The 20,231-nt window shown below is 49.5% G+C and overlaps 2 pseudogenes across 2 annotated transcripts; both read right to left on the bottom strand.

Moving 5' to 3' along the window:
* Positions 1-2,307: 2,307 nt before the first annotated feature.
* Positions 2,308-4,560, bottom strand: LOC310776851 (mitofusin-2 pseudogene; annotated as a pseudogene). Its single transcript has one exon. The product of its transcript is annotated as a mitofusin-2 pseudogene (transcript).
* Positions 4,561-14,719: 10,159 nt separating this feature from the next.
* Positions 14,720-20,231, bottom strand: LOC310776333 (Golgi-specific brefeldin A-resistance guanine nucleotide exchange factor 1 pseudogene; annotated as a pseudogene). The gene has a single exon. The product of its transcript is annotated as a Golgi-specific brefeldin A-resistance guanine nucleotide exchange factor 1 pseudogene (transcript).

Raw genomic sequence — 20,231 nt, forward strand, 5'->3', positions numbered from 1 at the left:
TGGCAGTCTACATTAAACAGAGCACTGACGCTTTTAAAGCATCTGACAGTAGCAGGCTGGTAACGGCACTACCAAGGTGGCCCTAGGGATCTCGGCATGACAGCCAGAGGGAGAATTCCCACCCTGGTCCTTTGCGTATCTTGAGAACCGCCTGTCTGGTCGACTTTGAACCTGGCGGTGTGACGTTGGGGACCCGACAGTGCAGTGCCCAATTCCATGCAATTCGACAATCAGAAAGAACATGGCTTTGTGCCATTCACTGCCAGTATGTCACTTACTGATGACATCAACCACTGATGACATCACAATTGCTCGAGTGACATAACTGATGACATCATCACTGATCACATCACTCACTGAGTAACACTGTTGACATTGTGACTGATGCCACTGTACCCTTCTCCAGTCAAGTCAAACGTCAAACGCCTGTCATTCTGGACAGCACCCTTTCCTTTGCACCTCACAGAACTAACACCTGAACTGCTTTCTTCCACATTCTGTAACTATTCATTTTTTCTCACTCACGTTTCGAAAAATTCTTATCTAAGAAGTTTTAAGCCTGCAACCAAGCCAACTGGCGAGGTACACAATCGTGATCATAAAACATTTGATTCAGAGTTGGGGGAAAAACACGTCGAAAAACAGGACAAAGTACAAGGTACAAGAAATAAAAGATATTATGGCATAAACTGCTCTTAAGAGTGAAGTATCTCTTCATCCCATAATGCATCCCGATCCCGGCATTTCTGGCCAATCAGATTAGCGGATGATTGAGTGACAGAACGTTTCAGCCAATGGGAGAGCACTGAGCGGCAGTGGGCGGGACCAGCGGTCACGCAAAAAGAACGATGAGACTCTCTTCTATCATCAGCAAAAACAGGTTTATTGATATCATTTTCCATTCTTTAGTTATCAGCCGGAGAAGATAGCTTGATTTAACCAAAAACAGCCGTTTTTTTCTAGAAGCTGAGATAATGAGCCTTTTGTGAAATTAAACATTTCATGCACATCACTGACTGAAGCTAATATTTTCTGATGTAGTCACACCTCAAAAATAATTTCCTTCAATAGAAAGGCGAAAACCAAGGAATTTTGTTTGGCAAAACAATATTTTTTAGCTGGCCCCTGCGTGCGCTGCTGGTTGCAGCTTCTTGCTGGTTGCAGCTTCTTGCTGGTCTTGATTTACTGCTGGTGGGCATCAGATATTCTAGCTTGCGTTTGCCAATCCTGTCCTGCTGTCTGGGTCTGTCTGGGTCAGTGTTGTGTGCTGCTCTGCGTGCATCCCCCCCCCCTCAACTGCACACTCCTCCTCCGTTTGGGAGTGTCTCTGGGGCTTTCTGCTGCGTTTGCTCTGCACTGAAAAGTCCGCTACATCCAGCTTTTTTACAGCGTTCCGCGTGTATTTGTCACCGGCTCCCATGCTTCCAGTTGAGAATAATAACAACTAATAACAAAATCATGCGGATGGGCTATCGCAGCGGACACGGAGGTGCTCAATTGTGGCAGCAGAATGGCTGCTGCAGGCACAGCTAACGTTATGCTTCATGCATATCGATGCATACGGATGCGATGTGATTTCCGTTTCCTCATGACTTCTCTCTTTTCTCCTGGCCTTTCTGTAATCTGGAGAGCACTGTCGCCACCTAATGGGTCCCTAAAATAGCTTTTACACATTCAACAGCCACCATACTTTCACGGGAGATGGATCTGGCTTTGATGCACGTCCCACCGTCAAAAAACGCAATTGACGAACATACTCGTCCTTGGCACTCTACGTTACTAAACCAATTGACGAACATACTCGTCCATGGCACTCAATGAGTTAAGACAAATTCCTCGTATGTAATCTTGCATACTGTAGCAATAAAAGTGATTCTGATTCTTCTGATAGCTAGCGTTTCAGACCCTGAAAAGCGACTGGATTTTTCACCTAGCCCAAAACAGTAGTACTTGGAATACTGATTGTGCATCGCTCATTGGTTATCACCCTATTTAAACCTTTTCTTCCATTCCATCAGTTGGACTGCTTTTACTTCAGGGTGGCATTTGTCTGTGTTCAAATGAAATTACAAAAACAAATTAAGACAGTTAAGTTAAATGTGGCAGAGGGACATTTGGTATGAAATAAATCCCCTTTTTTATTGAGAAAACTCCACAGCTCTCATTCTCGTTAACTGAAGGAAGCAAAAACAAAGTCGACTGGAGAGGAAACTGTCATCTAGTTAACAGGAACTAGTTATATTTTGTGTTCATAAAACACAAGTGGTCTTTCCAATGGATCTCCGGTCTGGGTGGTGTTAGTTGGTTTTACCGGCCCTGGCGGAGGTACTGCTGTGTGAACACATAGAGCTCATTGTCCAGCCAACCCGCCTTATTCCGCAGCAGCTTGGCCTTGCTCTGCAGCGAGTCCAGCAGCTCGATCTTGCGGTTCATGATGGTGATCTCGTCCTCCAGGTTCTGCCGGGTGACATCAACCTGCTGGCAGAGCTGGGCGAAGGCACCCGCCAGCTCCTGTTGGACTTGGTGGCTGCAGTTGGATCCGGTGTAGCTGATGATGAGCTGCAGCTTCTCACTAGCATAGTCCACAAACTGCCTCTTGAAGGCCCTTTCCTTGGCCTTCGTGGTCCATGTGAGCCACTCGTAGACATACAGCAGCCCATAGAAACCCACCGACAGGGCAATCAGACGCCAGCCCACCGCTTTCCAGATCACGCCGGCAACCACAATTATGCCCATGGAGGTGCGGGACGTGAGGGCCACGAGGTTGGTCACCATGGAGACCATCAGCTCCTCCTGGGTCATGGTGCCCTGGGGGAACAGAGGCATGCTGGTGCTGTCTTGGGTCAGGGCCATGGACCGAGGGACCTGGTCATTGTAGCCCATGAGGGCCCGTCGGGTATTCTTGGGCCCCATGAAGTGTTTGACCAACATGGTCCAGCCCAGGGAGAAGTGGAAGCAGATGTCCTCCTGGAAGTCGCCACAGAGTTTGTCGCAGGCCAGGTCATAGCTGAGGCTGAAGTATGGGCAAGGAATCAACTTGTCTACGTGCTCTTTGACCACGCCGGGCAGCAGCGGCTTCAGGCCCTCGATCATGTCCACCCGGGTGGACTGCAGAGAGCTGGTGATGGCATTGGAGCATCTCTCTGACATGTTCCTGCCCAGACCCTCCTCTATGTGCCGGTGGAGCTCTTTCTTGTAGACCTTCAGCACCATCTGTGATGCGTGGAAGTCCATGTGGAAGTCATCCACCAGCACATGGAGCCTCCTGATCTCCTCTGCCATGGCGTTCGACACCTGTCTCTCCACCTCCTCTGTGATTTTCTTGATCTTGGCTTTACAGTCCATGGTCAACAGGTCCAGCTGCTTGTCTATGAACTCTATACGGTCATGACGGTCCTCCCTCATCTCCTTGCAGTGGATCCTCTGCTCCTGTGCAGCTATGTGTACAGAGTCCATAATAAGGCGCAGGGCTTCAGAGATCTGCTTGGCTCTCACAGTGTGCTGCTCGAACTTGGTCTTCACCGCTGACTGGGAGATGCACTCCTCAAATCGTCTCTCAAACTTCTGGAACTCAAACAGTCTCGCTTGAAATCCTTCTGCAAGGGCACCATCTCCTTCAAGGATGCCCTGGGCTTTCTGCACTCTGGCCTGTAGGACCTCCTTAGCAGAGATGAAGAAGATGTGGTCCCTGGCCTGGGCTTGGTCCACCACACCCAGCTCATCCACCAGGAAGCTGCTGCAGCGGTCCATATGCTGCTTGCGCACCTCCTCCATGTACTCGGGCTCTGTGGCTGAAGCATCCCAGCGGTTGTTTAGGATGAAGATATTGGGACTGGAGAGACGCTCCTTGACCTTGTGGAAGAACAACTTCTCCGTCTGCATCAGTGTTGACTCTGAGTTTGCCACCAGAACAAACACATCAGCATCCAGACAGAACTTGTCGATCCAGCTGTCCAGCTCTGTGGTCACATCAATCCCCGGGCTGTCCACAAGCACCAGGTCATCCCTGAGCAGGGCACACTTGGCTTTGGGCCACATGACACAGACCAGGCTGCCGGCATACAGGTCCTCATCCTGGTGAAGAGCGTGTGCAAGCTGGTTCACCGTCTTGATGCTCTTCCTCTCCTCGGAGCCCTCGGTGAGGAGGAAGGCCTCGTTGCCATCGGTTCCCTCCACCCTCAGGAAGCAGTTGGTGGTGTGTCCAATACCTGATGGCAGCACCTTGTCGCATAGCATGGCGTTGATCACAGAGCTCTTCCCGTTACTCGTCCTCCCGAAAAAGACGACCTTCATGTGCCTGCGGGCCAGCACCTCTCCAATCCCAGCCACCTTGGCAAGGTAGCCCCGCACCTCCTGGACCTGCTCCTCCGTGGTGACCAGGTCCAGCTCTTCATTCTTGTAAGTGTCTTCAAGAAAGGACAAGCTCTCCTTGATGTAGGCTCCCAGCTGTTCGAAGATACTGTTGACCTTCTTCTTGGCTGTAACAAAGTGCTTGAGTGGCGATGCGTTCACTTCCGCCATCAGTTTATCATTTTTGCCGTGGACTGCGTTGGTCTTGGGTCGTAAAGCCACAGACACGGCACGTGGATGGGGGGGTTGATTTCCAAACAGTTTCATCTTGGTCCTTTTGGAGTGATTCTCAAGTAATAATACTACGCCCCGAAATACCTATGATAAGTGAACGGGGTGTCACGACGATGACATCACTATCATCTATGACATCACTGATGACATCATGTCAATCAAACAATTGTGATGTACCCTGCACGTAGTGGGAGTTCTATAGAAGTCTATTGGACTACCCTGCACATAGTGGGAGTTCTATAGAAGTCTATTGGCCTACCCTGCACGTTGTGGTAGTTCTATAAAAGTCTATTTGACGACCCTGCACGTTGTGGGAGTTCTATAGAAGTCTATTGGACTACCCTGCACGTTGTGGGAGTTCTATAGAAGTCTATTGGACTACCCTGCACGTTGTGGGAGTTCTATAGAAGTCTAATGGACTACCCTGCACGTAGTGGGAGTTCTATAGAAGTCTAATGGACTACCCTGCACGTTGTGGGAGTTCTATAGAAGTCTAATGGACTACCCTGCATGTTGTGGGAGTTCTATATAAGTATATTGGACTACCCTGCACGTAGTGGGAGTTCTATAGAAGTATATTGGACTACCCTGCATGTAGTGGGAGTTCTATAGAAGTCTAATGGACTACCCTGCACGTTGTGGGAGTTCTATAGAAGTCTAATGGACTACCCTGCATGTTGTGGGAGTTCTGTAGAAGTCTAATGGACTACCCTGCATGTTGTGGGAGATCTATAGAAGTCTAATGGACTACCCTGCACGTAGTGGGAGTTCTATAGAAGTCTAATAGACTACCCTGCATGTTGTGGGAGTTCTATAGAAGTCTAATGGACTACCCTGCATGTTGTGGGAGATCTATAGAAGTCTAATGGACTACTCTGCATGTTGTGGGAGATCTATTGAAGTCTAATGGACTACCCTGCACGTAGTGGGAGTTCTATAGAAGTCTAATGGACTACCCTGCATGTTGTAGGAGTTCTATAGAAGTCTAATGGACTACCCTGCATGTTGTGGGAGATCTATCGAAGTCTAATGGACTACCCTGCATGTTGTGGGAGTTCTATAGAAGTCTAATGGACTACCCTGCATGTTGTGGGAGTTCTATAGAAGTCTAATGGACTACCCTGCATGTTGTGGGAGTTCTATAGAAGTCTAATGACTACCCTGCATGTTGTGGGAGTTCTATAGAAGTCTAATGGACTACCCTGCATGTTGTGGGAGATCTATCGAAGTCTAATGGACTACCCTGTATGTTGTGGGAGTTCTATAGAAGTCTAATGGACTACCCTGCATGTTGTGGGAGTTCTATAGAAGTCTAATGGACTACCCTGCATGTTGTGGGAGTTCTATAGAAGTCTAATGACTACCCTGCATGTTGTGGGAGTTCTATAGAAGTCTAATGGACTACCCTGCATGTTGTGGGAGTTCTATAGAAGTCTAATGGACTACCCTGCATGTTCAAAAATGATGAAAAAGTGCATTAAAAAGGCACCAATGGATCTTGACCAAACGTCAGTATTTGACGACTTTGAGAGTGAGAACGGGTTAGCCCCTCCCCCTTCCCCCCTGGTCTGAACACCAACAGCAGGTTTAGACAGCTGTGTGGAGATAGGCTCTGGTCTGAACACCAGCAGGTTTAGACAGCTGTGTGGAGATAGGCTCTGGTCTGAACACCAGCAGGTTTAGACAGCTGTGTGGAGATAGGCTCTGGTCTGAACACCAACAGGTTTAGACAGCTGTGTGGAGATGGGCTCTGGTCTGAACACCAGCAGGTTTAGACAGCTGTGTGGAGATAGGCTCTGGTCTGAACACCAACAGGTTTAGACAGCTGTGTGGAGATGGGCTCTGGTCTGAACACCAGCAGGTTTAGACAGCTGTGTGGAGATAGGCTCTGGTCTGAACACCAACAGGTTTAGACAGCTGTGTGGAGATAGGCTCTGGTCTGAACACCAACAGGTTTAGACAGCTGTGTGGAGATAGGCTCTGGTCTGAACACCAACAGGTTTAGACAGCTGTGTGGAGATAGGCTCCCTGCTTGACTTAATAGCTGACTGTCTTTTTTCCCCCTCTCCATCCTTGCGTAGCTCCAGACTTACAATAACTGTATAATCAGCGCTCATTCATCACGTTCTGGCCCTCCGAGGCTTCAGAGTGGAGGAGGGGCGACAGACAGGGACATGACATGTCTGCCTTGTAAAGACACCGAGAGCCATGCCATGTAACACTGTGTTACAGCGCGTGCCCGCTGATATTCACTACGTGTTAGAGGAGTGAGCTGAATGACACGGACGCCTGTGGTGTAATAGGAGACATTAAAGGCTTTTCAGACATAATTGGGTTTGTGCGGTTCTGCTGAATGGGCCCGGCAAAGCAAAAAAAGCTGTCGCTCCGCAGCGCTCCCTCATAAATCACTGGAATCACAATCTATATTTCTGTCCCTCTCTCTCCCCTGTTCCTTCTTTGTCTCATTTCCCCCTTTCTTCCATCGTTTCCTCCATCCTTCTCTCTTTCTCTCTCTCATCTGTAACTCTTTTTTTTACTTCCCCTCCTTTTCTGTCTCTTTTACTCTTCTTTTTCTTCTTTCCCTCCCTCTCTCTTTCCCTGTCGTTTCGTCCCCCTCTCTCCCGATTTCCCTCTCCATCTCCTGTCTTTCATCGTCTCTCTTTCGCCACTCTTTTCATATTCTTAGTCTATTTCTCCATGTGTCTTCGGGGGCGCCCCCGAGGGTTGGCCAGGTCCACCCTGATACAATTGCTCCCCCCCCTCCCCTTCCCTGGGCGTCCCTCCTCGCAGATTACCAGGTGAACTGCAGTCCGTGTTTGATGAGCTCTAGCGAGCTCAGTTTTTTAAGCTGATTCTGGTATTGGTGAAACTAGACATCCAGCCGAATGCGTAGGTACCATATACAACCATGGCATGCTAGCTAGCTGGTAGCCCCAATCATAATCATTGGGTTGTATTAATTACAAGTCTTCTGATGACATCAACAAATCAACTCTCAATAACTGTCAAACTAAAAGAATGTCTGCAAAACTACATTGTAGGATATATGTGATATCATGTGCCAAATAAATCAGTATAGCTTGTGTCCCTTTAAAGGAACACGCCAACATTTTGGGAGATTTGCCTATTTGGCATATTCCTGATAGTAAGATGAGAAGATAGATGCTCTTCTCTTCTCTGTGTGTACAGTAGAAAGTAGCGAGACACCCCCTCCTGCTAGTTAGCTTAGCACCCCCTCCTGCTAGTTAGCTTAGCACCCCCTCCTGCTAGTTAGCTTAGCACTACTCTTCTCTTCTCTGTGTGTACAGTAGAAAGTAGCGAGACACCCCCTCCTGCTAGTTAGCTTAGCACTACTCTTCTCTTCTCTGTGTGTACAGTAGAAAGTAGGCACCCCCTCCTGCTAGTTAGCTTAGCACTACTCTTCTCTTCTCTGTGTGTACAGTAGAAAGTAGGCACCCCCTCCTGCTAGTTAGCTTAGCACTACAATGGTAGTCAACCCCCGTTCAGTCACCAAAAATACACCTTCCAACAGTGGCAAAACGCTCACATGTACATTAGGGCTGTGAATCTTCACTGGCCTCACAATTCGATTCGATTACGATTCAGAGAGCTACGATTCGATTCGGTTATCGATGCATCTCGATGCATCTTAAATCGATGCATCACTTTTTTCCGCAATACATGATTTATTTTTTCTCACTTTCTTTTTTCTCACTGTGTGGCTACTTTTAAAATAAAAGTGCATTTGGAATTGCATTGTATTATGATCCATAATTAAAATAAACAACTGCATGTACTTCCATTATATTTTATTTGATTATAAAAAAAAAAGTGAACCGATGCAGAATCGTGCACGTCCGCATCGCGATGCATCTTATAATCGATTATTTTTGACACCCCTAATGTACATGTTGTGACTCGTGTACTCCATGTACTCCATGTACTTCCATGATTGGAAGTTGGAAACCCTCATTACTGTTTTGCTTGCACCCGTCTGTGTCTTCCCTGCCTTTTGGAAACAAAATGGCCCCCGTGAAAAGGGTCTATAATCCCAAATGTTATGACCCTGGCCTAGAGGAACGAAGAGCCACAACAAAAAAGACAAGTTTGTTTGCAGTGATCTTAAATGGCGTTTGCTTGTGGACGGGGGAGGCCAGAGAAAAAGCTCAAAAATAAAAATTTCAAAAATACCTGGGTAGTGGACATGTGGTATGTGGTATGTGGACAGGCCCTAACTCTGACCGAGTGAATAAAGTCTCTGCACACCCAAGTGTGTGACAGGTGCGTCGGAGGAAGATACAGCCAGTAGAACAGAAACACCGCACACCGTCCCCCTTCTCTGGACAATATATTTTTTATTTTTGGATGAACAAACGTTTCGGTCGGTAGACATTCATCAAGTGTATAACTCTGAGCCAACCATGAGGCTCTCTCAGTTTAAAGATGAGGAACTTAACTGCGGGTCCACCCATCCCCCTCACATCCTACTCACTTACTTGTCAGCAGCCAGTTTCAATGGGAACACGTCGTCCTGCACGTCATTTGAAAGTGGACGGCCGCGGTATTTGTACGCAGATTGAAACGTGACAACCCCGGGTTCAGAAATGTTGATATTCTACATTTCCCTGGATTTCAGGAACCTACAATGCTGACATCTCCTCTCCTCCTCTCCTCTCATCCTCTCCTCTCATCCTCTCACCCTCTCTCCTCCTCTCCTCTCATCCTCTCCTCTCATCCTCTCACCCTCTCTCCTCTCACCCTCTCCTCTCCTCTCCTCCTCTCCTCCTCTCCTCCTCTCCTCTCCTCCTCTCACCCTCTCTCCTCTCCTCTCCTCCTCTCCTCCTCTCACCCTCTCTCTTCTCCTCTCCTCCTCTCACCCTCTCTCCTCTCCACCCTCTCTCCTCTCACCCTCTCTCCTCTCCTCTCCTCCTCTCACCCTCTCTCTTCTCCTCTCCTCCTCTCACCCTCTCTCCTATCCACCCTCTCTCTCCTCTCACCCTGTCTCCTCTCCTCTCCTCCTCTCACCCTCTCTCTTCTCCTCTCCTCCTCTCACCCTCTCTCCTCTCCACCCTCTCTCCTCTCACCCTCTCTCCTCTCCTCTCCTCCTCTCCACCCTCTCTCCTCTCCTCCTCTCCACCCTCTCTCCTCCTCTCATCTCCTCTCCTCTCATCCTCTCTCCTCTCACCCTCTCTCCTCTCACCCTCTCTCCTCTCACCCTCTCTCCTCTCCTCCTCTCACCCTCTCTCCTCACCCTCTCATCTCCTCTCCTCTCATCCTCTCTCCTCTCACCCTCTCTCCTCTCCTCTCCTCCTCTCCTCCTCTCCACCCTCTCTCCTCTCCTCCTCTCCACCCTCTCTCCTCTCCTCTCCTCTCATCCTCTCTCCTCTCACCCTCTCTCCTCTCACCCTCTCTCCTCACCCTCTCATCTCCTCCTCTCATCCTCTCTCCTCTCCTCCTCTCCTCTCCTCCTCTCACCCTCTCTCCTCTCCTCCTCTCCTCCTCTCCTCCTCTCTCCTCTCCTCTCATCCTCTCCTCTCTCCTCTCCTCCTCTCACCCTCTGTCGTTACTTAACAGCTAAAAAACCCTTGGTGATGGAGTGAGCCGTCATTGGCTCTGACACACACTCACACTGACACACACACATACACACAAGCACATTCTCTCTCCTGCAGGCACGCGTGCACACACACACAGTATATCTCTCACTCACACACAGACACACACACACACACACACACTGGCTCTCACTCACACACACACACACACATACACACACACACACGCACATTCTCTCTCCTGCAGGCACGCGCGGACACACACACAGTCTATCTCTCACTCACACACAGACACACACACACACACACTGACTCTCACTCACACACACACACATACACACACACATACACACACACGCACACACACACACACACACACACACACACACACACACACACACACACACACAGGCTCTCTCTCTCTCACACACACACTTTCAGGGTGCGGTGATTGATTTTGGGCTGATTGATGGCGATGCCATAGTGACTGAAATGAGCATCTACAGCCTCAGCGCTGTTATGCACTAATGCTGTGTGTGTGTCCGTGTGTGTGTGTGTGAGTTAGAGAGAGACAGAGTGTGTGTGTGTGAGTTAGAGAGAGAGAGAGTGTGTGTGTGTGAGTTAGAGAGAGACAGAGTGTGTGTGCGTGTGTGTGTGTGTGTGTGAGTTAGAGAGAGACAGAGTGTGTGTGTGTGAGTTAGAGAGAGAGAGAGTGTGTGTGTGTGTGTGTGTGTGTGTGTGTGTGTGTGTGTGTTTTAACGGAAGAAGACTGCAAGAAGACATTGGAGTCACTGACACAGTAACTGCTCTGTGGATTATATGTATGCCGAATTGAAGAGTGGCGCCTGGTCATCCATTTGATTGTGTAGCTTTGTGGAAAAATTAAAAACAACTTGAATAGATGTTTTTCATAGCGCCTGGTCGTTGCCTGCAAGACAACAACACGTATCGCTTTTAATCAGACAGCACAACTGGCTGCGACCTCACCAGCTCCTAATATTCACCTAACAGTAGAGGATGGAAATGCACGTAATTTGCGCATAAAATGTGGCTTTTCTGAAAATTTGATTCAAATTTGTGAGACATTTGGATGGAAGGCCAACTGCAGTCAACATAATCTGACCAGCAGGAGAATCAGATGAGAAACAGCATCATTAGATCTGGAGCCAGATTACCCCTCTGGACTTCCCTACAGCTGTGCAACAGTCTCTGACACTGGGGACAACTGTTGCAAAAAAAAAAACTCATTCTGAATGAATGGAAGTCCCCCTCTTCACCATCATTTCAATTGTGGTTGACTGACATGATTTCTGTTATAAGGATGGAGAGACTCAGATCCCTGAGAACCAACTCGCTTCAAAGAGCCGTTTCTAGCCAACCTCGATGAGGTTAGGGGCAGCAGGTGATTTGTCCGGCTGGTTCCTCATGGAGCCCTTGCGTAACATCTCTGCACATACTGTAAGCACCCTATGCGGCTAGTAGCACCACATTATATTGAGTATCCATTAGGGCTGTGCGATTAATCGATTTTGAATCGTAATCGAATTAATTAGTTAGGACGATGTTAAAAAAATGAAAATCGAAAAATCGTTTTTTTTTTTTTTTTTTTTTTTTAATTAAAATTTTTTAATTTTAAATTTAATTTTCACTTTAACTAGGGTAAGTACGTTACGCGGGGCGGCTCTCTCTCATGTACGCATGCTGCTACTTGTCCATTCTCCCAGCTGTAAAGTCTCTCTAGAGGCTGTGATAGTGGCTACTAAAAACAGCAGTGCAATGGACTTATTTCAACACCTCCGACCAAAAAGCAGCTTGTTGCACTGCGGGCTGTAGCCTACAAGATAACGATTGCCACAACACACTCACGCGCGCACACGAACACAGACGTTATCACCGGACGATGAAACGTTGCCTTTACAGTTCACATAATAACAAAACAACACGTGAGGCCACCGAGTACTGATAGATTGGCTGTATTCATGGCTGTAAGTTAGCAGCCTCAGCTGACTCACCTGTCCCTGTGTGTCTGAATTTCCCCCTAACTGCTATCGCAGTTCCATGCATTCCTGTTGTGACTTTGTGTTATTCTAGTACAGATATAACTCCGAGCACGGGTGGTCGCTTAGACACTAATATAATTATCTCACGGAGGAACACGCAAATCCACCAGTGTCAAGTTAGCAAGCAACAGCCAGGAAGTTAAGCATAGCAGCGGCAAGCTAAAACAGGAAGTTGAGTTGTTCTACCTTCAGAGTAAAAGTGTAAATTGTCAATTATGGAAAAAAGGGGGGAAAAGAGCTCTGCAGGGCAACAAATGTTTAGAGAAGTATAATAGTATAATAAATCGAAATCGAAATCGAAAATCGAGTTTTGAGAGAAAAAATCGTCAATTTTAGTTTTAGGCAAAATCGCACAGCCCTAGTATCCATAATATATGTATGTTTTTCTTCCTTTTCCTTTCCTGTGTATTGTTCCACGTAAAATTGAAAATAAAATATATATACCGGTACATTTATTTTTTCCTACTGCAGTACTTTTTTTTTTTTTTTTGTATGGCATAATCATGTAAAAGGTTTTAGCAATGGCCAATATTTGGCTGTGTGGTGGCCACAAATGGACTGATAGCGACCTCTAGCCGACGACGGACACAAGTGCAGGTTGGACTGAGTCACGTCACTCACGTGACTCTCAGGGGATGCGGCAACTGGACAATACGCCACATTCCTGGTTTGCTCAGGCAGTCTAGATGTCTCCCCTCTGGGGATGACAGACCACAACACGCAGCTGCGCGCCATGCTAGCTAGCCAACAAGCTGTATTGTGTTATGTTAGAGATTATAGGAATATATAGCTCCAGCAACTTGCTGGGCCAACATGGGATCCTACTCTCTCTTTTCCTCTCATCTCTACAGCTGATTAACAATGCATACAGTCAACTTGAGATGTGGTACAGTTTAACAGCAAGAGCAGGTCTGAGCCACATTGCAGGTCTGGGCCACATTGCAGGTCTGGGCCACATTGCGCCTCAGCTCACCCCATCATTCAGCAGAACTTGGCACCTCCAACCTTAAACATCTCCTACTGTTAAATGGTTAAATGTATGTGGTGAATGTGTGTTATTGGAGTGGGTGACTGAGTGAAGGAGCAGCATGTTCTGGGCACAACTACATTAGAATAAGAAATTACAATTGGGGACAAAAGAGTTTCATGTATTTATGCTACACAAATGATCGGAGTTGAAATACATTGACAAAAGTGATTTACAAAATAGGTCAAAGCCATTTCATGTCTTTACAAAATGCTCCATAAATTATTTGAGTTGAAATACATTCAGGGAAGTGATTTACAATTAAGGACAGAAGCGTTTCATGTATTAAAAATGCAACATAAATTATCTGAGTTGAAATACATTTAGAAAAGTGATTTACAATTTAGCCCAGAGCCGCCATTCATAAGGCAAATGATACAGGAACAGCTTCGGCTATAAATGATAGGAATCTACAATTCAACCGCAAACCGTTATCAGTAGGATAAATAATTTGCGATGTGATTTGACTATAATTAATTCAGGATAAGTCAGCCACAGTTTGAATTAATTTAGTGATGGATAATAGAGATTGTTGAACGCTGGGTTAAGTAGCAGTTGGTGCAATAATCCCTGGATAGTTTCCATTCAAGTGGGTTCAAGTTACAGTGTATTTGGGTTTATGGTGAGCTACTACTGATGTTATTGAAACAGGGTGCGAGGGCGGAGTGTTACACAATGTATATTGTTACGCGCAAGCGGGTGCAAAACCTAGCTACGATCGTGATAATAGAACCATCGCTTTACTGGGGGCCTGGTGGTTTGAGGGTATGTTATGTTTTTTTTTACACGGTTTGATAATTATGGGCAACACATTAAAACTTACTAGGGGGGTGTGAAGCCACAAGAGAGTCAAAATCCGTCGTAGTGACTTTAACTTTGTGTGTGTGTGTGTGTGTGTGTCTGGGCGTGCGTGAGTCAGTCGATGCCTTGTCAGACATCTCCTTGCCTCCTGGCATCCCTCCGGAAGCCCTAGTCATAAAACTGAGATAATCCATTCCTCTGAATAATTTACAGCCTATCGGATGGCTCTTTGCCCTGCGTTGCCGGGCGGAGTTGGCTGGGTGACACCGGGATTGGCTGTATTTTATTTCCCAGTGCCAGAATTGACTTTTCGGGTGTTTTTTTTATTGGCCACACGCGCGCACACACGCGCGCGCGCGCACACACACACACACACACACATACACACTCACAGATATACAGTACTACTATATCTGTCAGTACTGTATTATCTGTGGATATACAGTATTGTAGTACGTATTGTAACACTGTTCCCAAGTTTCCTCATAGATTCATTGACTTGGTACCCTTCACTTTGTCACACATCTTACTCACATTAGTATAAATATCCAATCATTTCAACAAATCCCTATCAGGGCTGGGAGTCGACTTGTGTGTCGGTTCCAGCTGTTCGACAGGTTCTGTGCCTGAAATACTAGTAGGAGAGGCGGGGGGAAGTCGGGTCGACGGGGACAGAAGAGATGGAGTCGTCGTTATAAAGACGACAGACAAGGACAGACGTCAGATGGGCTGGTGGGCCGGGGCCCAGACAGCACTGGCACAGGGGAGATGGCCTGGATGAGCACAGGCATCAGGATGATGGCCTGGATGAGCACGGGGATCAGGATGATGGCCTGGAAGAGCACAGGGATCAGGATGATGGCCTGGAAGAGCACAGGGATCAGATTGATGGGCAGGGACATGGGCAGCGGGGAGGCAAATGGCTGCAGGTTGAGCGAGGACTGGCTCTGGGACAAGGAAGGCGCTGCCGGCGGCGGGGACATCTTGGCCGGGAGTGATAGCAGGACCAGGGATGAATGGTTGGTACCGTTGGCACTGGGTGGCGGTGGCTCCTTGCCTGCTGGGAGTCTTTGGGTCTGTGGGGTTGACTGGGCTCGGGGAGTTGGCCTGGGCAGGCTGAGGGGAGGGAGAACGGCCTGCGGGGGGCACCGGCGGCTCGTCAGGCTCTGGTATGACGGTGTGTTTGAAGAGCTCCTCCCTCAGATGAGGCAGGAAGTAGACGATTTTCTCCCAGGTGATTTCCCACAGGTCGGAGTATCCCGTCCTGGAGTTGGCACTGTGGAAGATCCCCGTAGTGTCCATCACCAGCACCATGTTCTTCAGAGACTCGGGGATCGCCTCCAGCAGGTCGCTGGAGCCAGCATGCATGTACTTGTCCATGAAATCCAGAATGGTGAGCCACAGTGCAGCAAACGTAGGCAGGGACTGCAGAGGGGAAAGGTGCTGCAAAAACACCTTTGACAGCAGGCTGCAGGCTCTCATCCTGGTCTCCTCCATGCTGCCCATGTCTGCTCGACTGACGTCAAGTAGTTTAGTCAGCAGGGGGAAAAGCACCTTGTTGAAGCAGGACTCCCACTCGGCGCCATCGAGTGTCTGCAGATCGTGGACCAGCAGCGCCCTCTGGAGGTAGGCGAGGGCCTGCATACGGACCTGCAACCTGGCGTCGCAGCACAGCCAAGCGATGCCTTGGAGCAGTGGGCACCAGCAGCTGGTCCATAAGGTCTGTGGGTCTGCCTCGATCTTCCTGACTGCTGCCTCATGGTGGCACCTCTCCTCTACCCAGGAGCTGTAGATGCTGGTGGCCTGAGTGTGTAATGTATACATCAGGTCTAACAGGTCCTGACTAACCTGTAATGGCACTGTCTGGTAACTGGCCGGGACACCTTCGTACTCCTCGTCATCACTTTGCAAGCACAAGGCCCGCTGGTGGGCCGCCTGGCCGCCGCGCCTCGCGCCTCCAGAGCCCTCCTTCTCCCGGCCGTCGGCCTTCCTCTGCACCCGTGGCTTGGAGTTGTACTTGTGGCTCTTGTCGTGGTTGTGGTAGCCTCCATTGAGACTGGCCTCCACAAAGACTCGGACAGCCTTGACGCACAGCTCAAAGTTGTCGGGCGTGACGTGGGCGCAGACAATGAAGGACAGCGTTTCCACACACTTGATGAGGGCCTTGGTGTCATGTTGGCCCAGGTCCTGGCCCAGCGTTAGGCTGTACTGGTCAACCAGCGGGTGATTCAGGGGAGCCTTGGAGCTCACTGGTGGAGTCTTACTGGTCTCCCGGTCATCTTTAGTAACCACCAGCCATCTGCTGCTTGCTATGCCTACGCCGGTTGTGGACTGAGGCATCCTGGACTTGCCGTACTCATTGTAGAGCCCTGAGTCAGACGTGTACTCCCGGTCTGAACTCGTATCACTGGGATTGTCGGATGGCAGCTCAGTATCTGACAGGGTGCCCGTGTCGTCAGTGTTGGTGGAGGTGAGCTGGAAGGAGGCAGGAGCCTTCACGCCAGCTCCGATGCACTCCAGCAGAGAGAAGAGGGTGTACCAGTGGTCAGTGCAATGGATGTTGGCAGCGTTGGTTTTCAGCAGCTCATGGAGGCCGTAGGCCACTTCCCGGCTTACCCGGGACAGGACCTGCGGCTTCATCGTCAGCAGGAGGTGCAGGGAGAAGAACACCTGTGAGCTGATGTCCTCTCGCTGCAGCAGGCGGCTGGCCAGCTGCAGGAGTCCCACAACAGCCCTCTCCAGCAGGAAGGAGCTTTCATTGGGGTGGACGCACAGATGGCAAAGGTGGTTGCACACCATCTGCCACGTGCACGACGCGCGATCTCTGTTCTCCAGAACAATGCGGAGCAGCATCTCCAGGCAGAAGGCGGCGTCTTCATTGTATGTATTCTCATCAGGCGTGACCGATATCAGAGCCTTTATTAGCTCCTGTAGAGACTCCAGCTGTAGAAATTTACTCTCTGTGATCAATTTCTCCGGGTCGCATTGCTTGATGCAGAGGATGGCAGCCTGCTTGGCCTCCTGGTTTTTCTGCTCTGCTCCGCTCAAGGTCAACCAGTTGACAAAACTCGACACTCGCCACTCACCGCGATTTGAAGGCGTTTCCTCTATTTGAAGGGAAATCTTGCCATTCGGCTCCATAAAGTCCTCCACCTCGACCATGGCCTTGGGTAGCAGCTTGGCTCTGAAAAGCTGCAGCATGGAGCCCATGATGTTCTTCCAGCCCTCCCTCAGGATGTTGCCATGGCGATGGGCGAGATGGAACACCGTCGTGGCCGCCACCTGTGCTTTGCCGTTGCTGCCGAACACTGTGGGAAGGTTTTTCACAGACTCGCTGCTCAGTGTGGTGAACTTGCACAGGGAGAAGATCAGGTTGTTGAACACGTCACTGAAGCCATGGTGAGCTGATATCATGGCACATTTCCTGAAGCCTGTGATGGCCTTCTGGATGGTGGCGTCATCGTTATCTAGGCTTTTGTCAAAGACGTAGGAAAGGGCGGCGATGGTGGGGCCCCAGGTCATGGTGAACAGGTCGTGGTCGTAGCTGCCAGGTGGTGCGTGGAGGAAGACACCCTCGGGTGTGGTGTTGCGACGCAGCAGCAACCTCCACACATAGTTATCCTTCACTAAGCCTGTCTGTTCATCGGGCATCACAATCTCCTCATTCTGGATAGCGTTGTAGATATCCTCCAACATGTCCTGGTCAAAGTCTTTGTTTCCATTTACTCCCTTCAGATTCTTCTTGAATTGTTCCACAGTCATGGGGCTATTCTGCATGCGGGCGTTGTGGTTGTGCTGGTCGGTGTTCAGCATGATGATGGCGTAGGCCAAGGTGAATCCCGCGTCGTTGTTCATGAAAGGAGAGCCGTTCACTTTATGCCAGTTGTTGGTGAAGGTGTCCAGGAGCCTCTGGATGACCGGATCCTCTCCCGACAGCCTGAAGGCCTCGAGGTAGAGACGCAGGGCCTCATCAATACGCAGCCCCTGGAAGGTGAACGTCTTGACGAAGCTGTCGAGGAGCTCCATGTTCTTGCGGTCGCTGATAAATTCGCCGATCATCTTCTTGTCCAGCCATGGGTTGTCGCGGAGCCACTGGGCCACCTGGTTGTTGTCAATGGGGTTGGTCAGGAGGCCTTTCTCCTGCAGGAACTGGATTCCCTTCTTGGGCTTCTGGTTGAACTGCTCTGTGCCTGTGATCATCAGCTTCTTCTTAGTTTTGATATCCATCAACTCTTGGGAATTCGGTAAATACGAGGAGAATCGTTGAGTTTTTTTTGGCGGTTTCTCCTCAGCAGTGACGGTCACTTCCTGATCCTGTCTGCCCAGTCTAATTTTCTCGGCCATCAGATGCCTGCTGCTCGGGGGGCACACTGGTGCATTCTCGGATTCCAGAAGATTCTGCCCATTGGTACTGTTCCCCAATCTATTAAAATCTGTTGTGTCTGTGCTGTTAGGGTTAGTGGAGCCCTCCCCATCTGTGTTGTTCCACTGGTCATGCTGAGCAGCGCTGCTGAGCACCTTGGCCTGGCAGTGGGCCTCGGTGCTGTTGATCACAGTCAGCAGAGCCTCTAGTGAGAGGAGGTGAGTGGTGTAGAGCTGCCCTGACACGGAGAAGGTATTCTTAGACAGCAGCTTGATGAGGTCTTCAAACAGATTGGAGCAGTAGAAATCACAGTCATAGTTGATGTAGAGCTCGGTGGCAAAGCTGGGGATCCTCAACAGTTGCACCAGAGCCTCCAGGGCCATCTCCTTCATCTCATAGGGCATCTTAATGTTCTCTGACGTGATGATGACCATCAGCCTCTTCAGGTACATCTCAAGCTGAAATTTGAGATGCATTCTCATGTTCTCGAACAGCAGGAAGCAAACTCGTATTGAAGCACCATATAGGTTCATACGGTCCACACTCAGCAACTGGAAGAGATGTCTGCAGAGCTCATCTTGGACTAGCCCAAGCAGTGACTGGTAGCTGCTGATGTGTGCCACCTCCAGCACCACAATCAGCAGCTGCAGGCTCATGTGCATGACGGCGTCGGTGTTCTGGCGGTCGTGGGGGTTCGTCAGCGAGACGAGGAAGCGGAACAGCTCCCATAGACAGGGAAGGCCGTAGGGGATGAGGGACACTCCATCTCCCTGTGTGGACTGTGTAAAGTGAACTCCTCTGGGGTTGATGTAGTCCATGTCATGCACAGAAGCACTGTCCGACTGCTCTGTGATGGAGGCTTTGTCCTCCAGAACCTCAGGGATGGACTCCAATGATGCCAACTGAGCCGTTTCAACTTTCCTTCCCTCATATGCGTCCAGCCTGCCAGGCTCAGTCCCCGCAGTGGTGGTGGTGGTGGTGTTGGGGGTGGTGGCGGTGGAGCTGCGCTGCTCCAGGTCGGTCAGGTCCCACCTCAAGGTGACCTTGGAGCAGGCGTCCAGGCCACTGTTGCTGATGGTGGGGGAGTGGGCCAGGTCCATGTGACCAGAGGAGCTCCTCACCATGTGGCGAGGCGGCTGCGGTGAGCACTTCTGCTTCTTCCATTTGGACAACTCACTCTTCCCGCCGGCGTGCATCTTCAGCTTCTTCATGTTGACGCCCACAAAGCTCTTGGCCTCCTCTTTGAACTGTGGTAGCCTGGAGAACAGTAACTGCACCATGTCAACCAGTGTGTGCTGGGCTGATTTCCTCAGGAGCTCGCTAAGGCGCATCTCGAAGCAGATCAGGAAGCAGGACTGCATGATCTCGCAGACAGAGGCGTTGGTCAGGTGAGCTCCGACCAGCGTAAGCAGCAGGGTCCTCAGAACCTGTAGGGTTTTCATAAGAACCACTTCATCACTGACAGGGCCCGTTCCCACGAATCTGGCATGTGTGATGGCATCAGCCATGTTCTCAATGGCCTCAGCAGCTGCCTCATGGTTAGCATCTATAAGGCCATAGGAAAGGAACTTGCTGACAGAGGTAAGGGAGAGGCCTGTGATTGGTCCGGTGGTGTTCTTGGAACGCACCACTTCCAGGAAGGGCCTCAGAAAAATATTGGGTTCGACATCAGACAGCTGTTTAATGCCATTGAGTATCTCCTTGAGGTGGCCGAAGCTGTTGAGTAAGGGGTCCCGTTCTTCATCCAATGGAGTGTGGGTATTCCATCTGTAGTTCCTCTTGATGGCACCAACAACAGTACTAATTTCACATTGGACAATGTAGATATTCTTGTCCACCAT

This window comes from Poromitra crassiceps, assembly GCF_964638095.1.
Source record: "Poromitra crassiceps genome assembly, chromosome: 5".
NCBI classification, from domain to species: Eukaryota; Metazoa; Chordata; class Actinopteri; order Beryciformes; family Melamphaidae; genus Poromitra; species Poromitra crassiceps.